The sequence below is a fragment of the Anoplopoma fimbria genome, chromosome 2 (assembly GCF_027596085.1).
Source record: "Anoplopoma fimbria isolate UVic2021 breed Golden Eagle Sablefish chromosome 2, Afim_UVic_2022, whole genome shotgun sequence".
Lineage (NCBI taxonomy): Eukaryota > Metazoa > Chordata > Actinopteri > Perciformes > Anoplopomatidae > Anoplopoma > Anoplopoma fimbria.
This window is the reverse complement of record NC_072450.1, coordinates 581039-588400: the sequence shown is the minus strand read 5'-3', so window position 1 is coordinate 588400 and position 7362 is coordinate 581039. Positions and strand designations below refer to the sequence as shown.

Here is a 7362-nt window from a genome sequence, read left to right as displayed (position 1 = left end):
TCACTCAAACTGTGAATTTTGTAAAAAGAAAAAAAAACAATGTAAAAAAAACAACAAATTGATGTAAAATGTTCACTTGGTTTATTCTTTCATAGAAATAAAATTGACTTTTTCAGACCTCTGATGTTTGATGGATGTTCGAGGTTAATTTGAGTTCAGATTTTTATCAGAAATAAAATTAACTAGAAGATGTTAAAAGTAAAAATCTGTTTCAAATGTTTTAAATGAAACATTCTTCCTCGGTTTGGAGGACGGGAGGACACAGCTTTAGTTCACATTGAGATCAGTGTGGTGGTGTAGAGGTGTTGGTGTAGCAGTGGGAGGTGTAGAGGTGTTGGTGTAGCAGTGGGAGGTGTAGGGGTGGTGGTGTAGCAGTGGGAGGTGAGGGTGTTGGTGTAGCAGTGGGAGGTGTAGAGGTGTTGGTGTAGCAATGGGAGGTGTAGAGGTGTTGTAGAGGTGTTGGTGTAGCAGTAGGAGGTGTAGAGGTGTTGGTGTAGCAGTGGGAGGTGTAGAGGTGTTGGTGTAGCAGTGGGAGGTGTAGGGGTGTTGGTGTAGCAGTAGGAGGTGTAGAGGTGGTGGTGTAGCAGTGGGAGGTGTAGGGGTGTTGGTGGCAGTGGGAGGTGTAGAGGTGTTGGTGTAGCAGTGGGAGGTGTAGGGGTGGTGGTGTAGCAGTGGGAGGTGTAGAGGTGTTGGTGTAGCAGTAGGAGGTGTAGAGGTGTTGGTGTAGCAGTGGGAGGTGTAGGGGTGTTGGTGTAGCAGTGGGAGGTGTAGGGGGTGTTGGGAGCAGTGGGAGGTGTAGGGGTGTTGGTGTAGCAGTAGGAGGTGTAGAGGTGGTGGTGTAGCAGTGGGAGGTGTAGAGGTGTTGGTGTAGCAGTGGGAGGTGTAGGGGTGTGGTGTAGCAGTAGGAGGTGTAGGGGTGTTGGTGTAGCAGTGGGAGGTGTAGGGGTGGTGGTGTAGCAGTGGGAGCAGTGGGTTGGTGAGCAGTGGGGGGTCAGGGGGTGGTAAAGGTGGGGTTACCTGTCTTGAAGGAGGAGGGCAGGATGGTGGACACTTGGACCCCCAGGGCTCCAGCTCGTGTCTCAGAGTGTTGATCAGAAGGTTGAGAGCTGCTTTAGACGCTCCGTACGCTGCCAGGCAGGGAAACGGCTGATCACCTGGGAACACAGGTAGAGCATCATCATGACATCATCATGACATCATCAGGACATCATCAGGACATCATCATGACATCATCAGGACATCATCATGACATCATCATGACATCATCAGGACATCATCATGACATCATCATGACATCATCATGACATCATCATGACATCATCAGGACATCATCAGGACATCATCATGACATCATCAGTGACAATCACTCAATATAAAAAGGACAAAACAAAGAGACATAAACATCTGAGAAGGATGGACATCGGGGACTCAGTGACATCATCATCAGGGATCAACACTGGGCCCACTGCAGAAACCAAAACACTCACATCCATTCACAGACATCTATCTGAGGACAGGAAATCCATCAGCTGGAGGCTCACTGTGAGCAACCAGCAGGAGGAGGAGGAGGAGGAGGAGGAGCAGGAGGAAGGAAGAGGAGGAAACAGGCTGTGGTTTCCCTCCTGGCCTGAGATGAAGGAGGACATGTTGTTGTTGATAATGAAGAGTTACGGGAACAGACTCCCATTAAAGCTGTAAATGGGTCCTTGTCACCTTTTTCATCCCTGATGAGTTTCACATCACATCACGGGAATCCAAATCAAAGAGGAGGAAACAGCAGCAGTTGGTGGTCCAAAGTAACGTAAGCTATTCCTGCTCCTCAGAGGATGACCCCTGACCTTTCCTCTCTGTGCTGCTGTAACTGAAACAGTGTTAGCATTAAAGCTAAAGCAGTAGCTCGGTCTGTAGGGACTTGGCTTGAGAACCTGAGTGTCACCAGTGTGGAGTGTGCAACTGGAAGCTGCCAGTTTGCCTGCTGGGCACTGCCCTTGAGCAAGGCACAACATAAACCCAAATGAACCATTAACCTATAAAATATATAATTTTTATACTTTAACACTTATATTCTAGAAAGTTTCACTGCCTCTCTTTGAGACTTCAGGAGATTTCACAACCCGACACATTAAAACATTGAAGTTCCTGTTTGAGGCTTCACGTTAACGTTACTTATTAAGTTCAAACGACGATATTTAACTTATTTATACACTTTGTAACAGTGTTCTTAGTCAGTGCATTTTAATATTGTTTTATTAAATTAATAATACGCTGTGCTTATAAAAAAGAGAATGATGATCTACTGGCATAAAAACATAGAATGAAAGATTCAAAGATGAATAAAATGCTAAATAACGGGTTCATCTTTCATCTCTATAACAAAGACATTCAATTCCTAGAAAAATGTTTTTATAACACAACACATCATGTTTTTTTTTTCATTAGAATTAAATTAATATTTTCTCTGACAGCAGCTGTGATCAGTCTGTTGGATGAAACGATTCTTCACAGAGAACAAAAAGAGGCGACATCCACCACAGAAGAAGACACGTGGCGAACACATAACGGTGACCTTTGACCCAGTGTGTGTTTCATTTCACTCAGCAGGCCTCCTGATGCCCATGAACAAACACACACACACACACACACACACACACACACACACACACACACACACACACACACACACACACACACACATACACAGACATCTCACCAGAAAACTCAGAGATATTTTCAGCAGCGGATGAATCCACATTTGGTGCTCCAAAGATTATTATTTCTACAGTGTGATGATGATGATGATGATGATGATGAAGGATCTCTCTGGACTTTAAGATCGGATCATCTTTCTGGTTTCTAGGAATCCGTCTCTTCATAAACCAGGTGTGTGTCCTCAGATGCTCTGCGGTGGATCTGGTCCAGGGTCAGTGGGTTGAGCTGTTGGCAGCTTCCCGTGAGCTCTCCAGGGTTTCCATGTTTCCACTGCGATGGACCCGGCAGCTTACTGGCAGCAGCAGGACCAACCCAGTGTGGACTGGGAGAGCCAGTCGGCGTTTCACCTCCAGTTTACTCTGGCAGAGCGGCAGCTCAGGAAATACGAGTCCAAGTGTTCCCGTTTATTAAAATATGTGGTCCATGTAGAAGCCTGGACCGCCCCCCAAACCCCTCGACCAAACCCCCCACACAGCCGCTCTCAGCCAAGTGATGGAAATAAGTCGCATTGTTCTAAGCTCTGTGGGATTCCAGCTGTAGAGTCCCTGAGTTTAATGCTCAGTCAGAGTCCTCACAGAGCACAATGATTTACTATCAGCCCCCCCACACACACACACACACACACACACACACTCACTCTTGTCAGCTCTCTCCTCACTTGACCTCTTAACGCCGAGGACACCTCCATCAACACTGGGAGCTACTGGTCTTCTGCCACTAGAGGTCTCAAAGGAAACAATAACATTTGGTGAAGTCAGTTTCCTGAAGTCCAGGAAGCCAAACTAACCGTAAAACAACAGTTTGAGATGAAGAGGAATCACATGCAGACGAAATTGTGTCATCTGCATAAATGTGGATATTATTGTTTTTGTAGAGTTTAAACTGTTAAAGACCGACAAATATGATGTAAAATCTTCACTTCGCTCATTTTATGATAGAAATAAAGTTGACCTTTTCAGACTTTGCTTCCTCTGATGATTGATTTGAGGTTTAGAGGGTTAATTCGGATGAATTCTCCAACAACTAAAGAGTTGAGATTTCTGTTATAAATAAAGTGAAAGACAAAAGGTTCAAATTAAAAAGTAGTTGCAACTGTTTCAAATTCTGGTTCTTTTTTCATTTAAAATGTCAGCAGGTGTCTCTGCTGCCTCGGGGTGACTGGTTGCCCCGTCGCTCAGAGGTCCCTGCAGCCGATCCACCCGGTCACAGCTTCTTCCTGTCCTGACCCCTCAGTGGAGGAATGAACTCCCCACTGACCTCAGGACAGCAGAGTCACTGCCCATCTTTAACCTCACCTCTTCAAGAAGTACTACCCTGAGCCTTCCTCGTAGCACTTATTATATTCGTATTAGTTTGTAGCACTTATTGTTTTCGTAGTAATTTGCCTCTGCACTATACTTTTGCTCTGGTTTATGCTTTAAGATGCTTGTTTAAGAAAGGAGATGCACTGATGACTTCTGGTGACTAGTAGTTCTCTTGAATACCTATGTTGAATACACTTCCTGTAAGTCGCTTTGGATAAAAGCGTCTGCTAAATGAATGTAATGTAATGTAATGTAATGTAATGTGTTGAAGTCTTTTTTAAAGGTCTGCTTTCACAAAATTAAAACAACAACAAAAAAAACAGCAGTGAGATTAACAAGAGACACAAAATTAAACTTAAATATTAAACAATACATATAACCACCATGAAGGCAGACTGTGATGTTAAAGAGGAAGCAAGACGGTGTCATCTGCATACAGTTTCAGCTGATATTCAGCTCTGTTCTGACGAGTGAAGTCAATGCTTCCTGTGTTAAAGCTGCATTCTCTCTGCTGTCCACCAGGGGGCGACTCCTCTGGTTGTATAGAAGTCTATGAGAAAATGACTCTACTTCTCTCTTGATTTATTCCCTCAGTAAACTTTGTAAACATGAGTTTATGGTCTCAATCTCTAGTTTATGCTTTATATTGTGAAACACTTGACACTGAAACAGGAAGTTGTTCACATTTAAATCTGAGCTTCCAGTTTCTTTGACCAATGACAGCTGATTCCTTCTCTTCTTCTTCTTCAGCTGTTGCTCAGAGGATCTCTGTCTCTTTATCAGTGTTTAGTTCTCCATCTACTGAAGTAAATCTGTAAGTAAAGACATGTAGAGTGATCATTTCACACATCAGAGTACACTAATGTTCTACAGTAGTGTATATTTATGCTCTCTCCTTCAGTTATCCATAAACCATCATATCACTGATCATAGCTGAGCTTCTCTCTGCTTCCTGCCTTTGTGTTGAGGACTAATCACATGAAAGTGATCATCAGCTCATGTTCTCTCTGGAACACGGAGAACAGCAGCGTTTACCTGAGATGTTCTTATGAACTGAAGTGAACCCAGGAGTCTTAGTGATTTATAGGAACTCTGATGCGATGTGATGGTTTAATGAACCCAGCAGAGCGACTCTGAGGTTCACTCAGTTCGGCCGTGACAAAGAGGCGAAGTCACTGCGTCTGTCTCTGTGTGTTTGGCAGAGAGAGTTTGGCTGCAGACGTCTTGTCCACTTGGCTCGGTGTGAATGTAGGACGGCACACTGTGAGCTCATTCCTCCTCCCAGATCAACTCGTTTCACCTCCTGCTGCTCCGCTCAGATCACTTTAATACTGAACAGATCATTACAAGAGAGGCTGAACAGCGAACACATTATCTGACCATGCAAAGGTCAATTGCATATATTATTATTTATCTTATATTGCTTTCTGCTGCTGCTTCAGAGACCTACAGCTCTTTATAATGTTTTATTTCATATGACTACTTTGGGACTAAACTGTAGAGCTGCATAGAGTTAATTAGCATTTATAGTTTATAGTGTCAACATCTGTCTTAATAAGATGTGTCCTGTCAAACTAATACACTGTTAATGTGGCTGAAACAAATGATGGAAAAATAATCCAACATAAAGTGAATATATCATTAAATAATAAGTGCATGAAATAATCAAATGCATGCTTTACATTTTAACAACAGTATTCTATTTTATTCTTTTTCAAAAAGGCTCATTTCCAAATGTTCCTTCACAAAGTCATGTTTCACATAACTGACTGTTTATCTTAACAGACAAAGTGATCAAAGGATCTGGAATTAGTTGTAAAGTAAACATAGTAAACAAAACGGACATGTAATAAACTGTGAAAAACAGAATCAACATTTCATTTTGCAAACTAGTGAAGTTAAAGTATTTGTCAATTTCGACCATAAAAATTCAGGTTCCACCGAGATTTGAACTCGGATCGCTGGATTCAGAGTCCAGAGTGCTAACCATTACACCATGGAACCATCTGTCCCGCAGCGTCACAGACATGACATATAAACACACCAAACACATTTATTATCATTATACATTTATTATTATTTAAACATATTGTATATGACGTCACCTCCTCTCGCTGTTTGAACCCTGAATAGTGTTTGTTTGTTACAAAATATGTACAATATATAAAAATATATGCACGTTGTGAATTGTGTTGTTATTTCAATTGTTTAATGAATCATAGTTATAATTATTTCCTGAGATGATCAGTTTGTTTATTAGCTGTTTGTTTAGTGATCTAATGATTTATTGATTTATTAAATAATGAAGGTCTGGCAGTCCCGCTTCCCGCCACCAGGTGTCACTGTAACACAACACATCACCTGTTTCCTTATGTTCATTTTAAGTTTTAGTTTTTAAGTTGGACAAACAGCTCACATAGAAAATGTTTGCGTTTATAGAAAATACTGAGATTCTAATCCTCTTTCCTGCTGAAAGTAACTATTTTATTATTTTATTATTTCACAAAAACATGGCAGCTGTAATAAGAATGACTATTTATAATAATGAAACATCAAGTTTGGAGACCCAAAGTGTTCATAATTAAATAAATAAATGAGTTAATAAATAAATAAGTCTGTAGTGAATAAATGTATGAATCAGTAAATAAATAAATAACCATATGATTAAATACAGACAATGTATTATAAACCATAAGAATATGAAATAATCCAATACTTGTTTTACATTTTTTAAACATTATTTTGTTTTTATTTTATTTCTAAATGGCCCAATCTGGTAGAATGAAATAAACCAGGAATACTTCAATCAGCTCTGATCCACCTGCAGCTCTTAAGAGTCTTTATTCAAAGTCTTACAAGTAAAGAAAGATAGGGATTTTTTAAGGCAGATATTTCAACCTTTTTACAAGAAAACTAAACACCGTTTTGGTTTAAACGGACAAGACAAAAGTTATCAAATGCATATGTAGTTTTTTTTTATAAAATCACAACAAACTATCTGATAAACTGCTTGTTGCTGTAGGATATTTGAAGTCACGAATAGCAGCTATTTATTGAGATTATTTCATAGAAGAATATAGAATAGAATAACAGTTGTTTATTTGGCAACTGTTATTAATATCGTTTATTATTGCAGACTTTAAATGTGAGTCATTTCCCAAACACGCTCTCTGCTCAAACGCAGATTATAACTCACAGAAGAATCCACTCAGACGTCCTGTGTGTCTTAATATAAACACAGCGCAGAGTAAAGTGGCCGATATTAGATTCATGTGTAACTGAAGCTGAGGATCCATCGATGTGTTCACAAGAGGAAACTGTAAAGTGACGAGATTGATCTGAGTGAAGT

General features: G+C 40.7%; 1 non-coding gene across 1 annotated transcript; it reads right to left on the bottom strand.

Moving 5' to 3' along the window:
* Positions 1-5945: 5945 nt before the first annotated feature.
* trnaq-cug (transfer RNA glutamine (anticodon CUG)) lies at positions 5946-6017 on the bottom strand. Its single transcript has one exon. It is a non-coding gene; the product is annotated as a tRNA-Gln (tRNA).
* Between the last annotated feature and the right edge of the window lie 1345 nt (positions 6018-7362).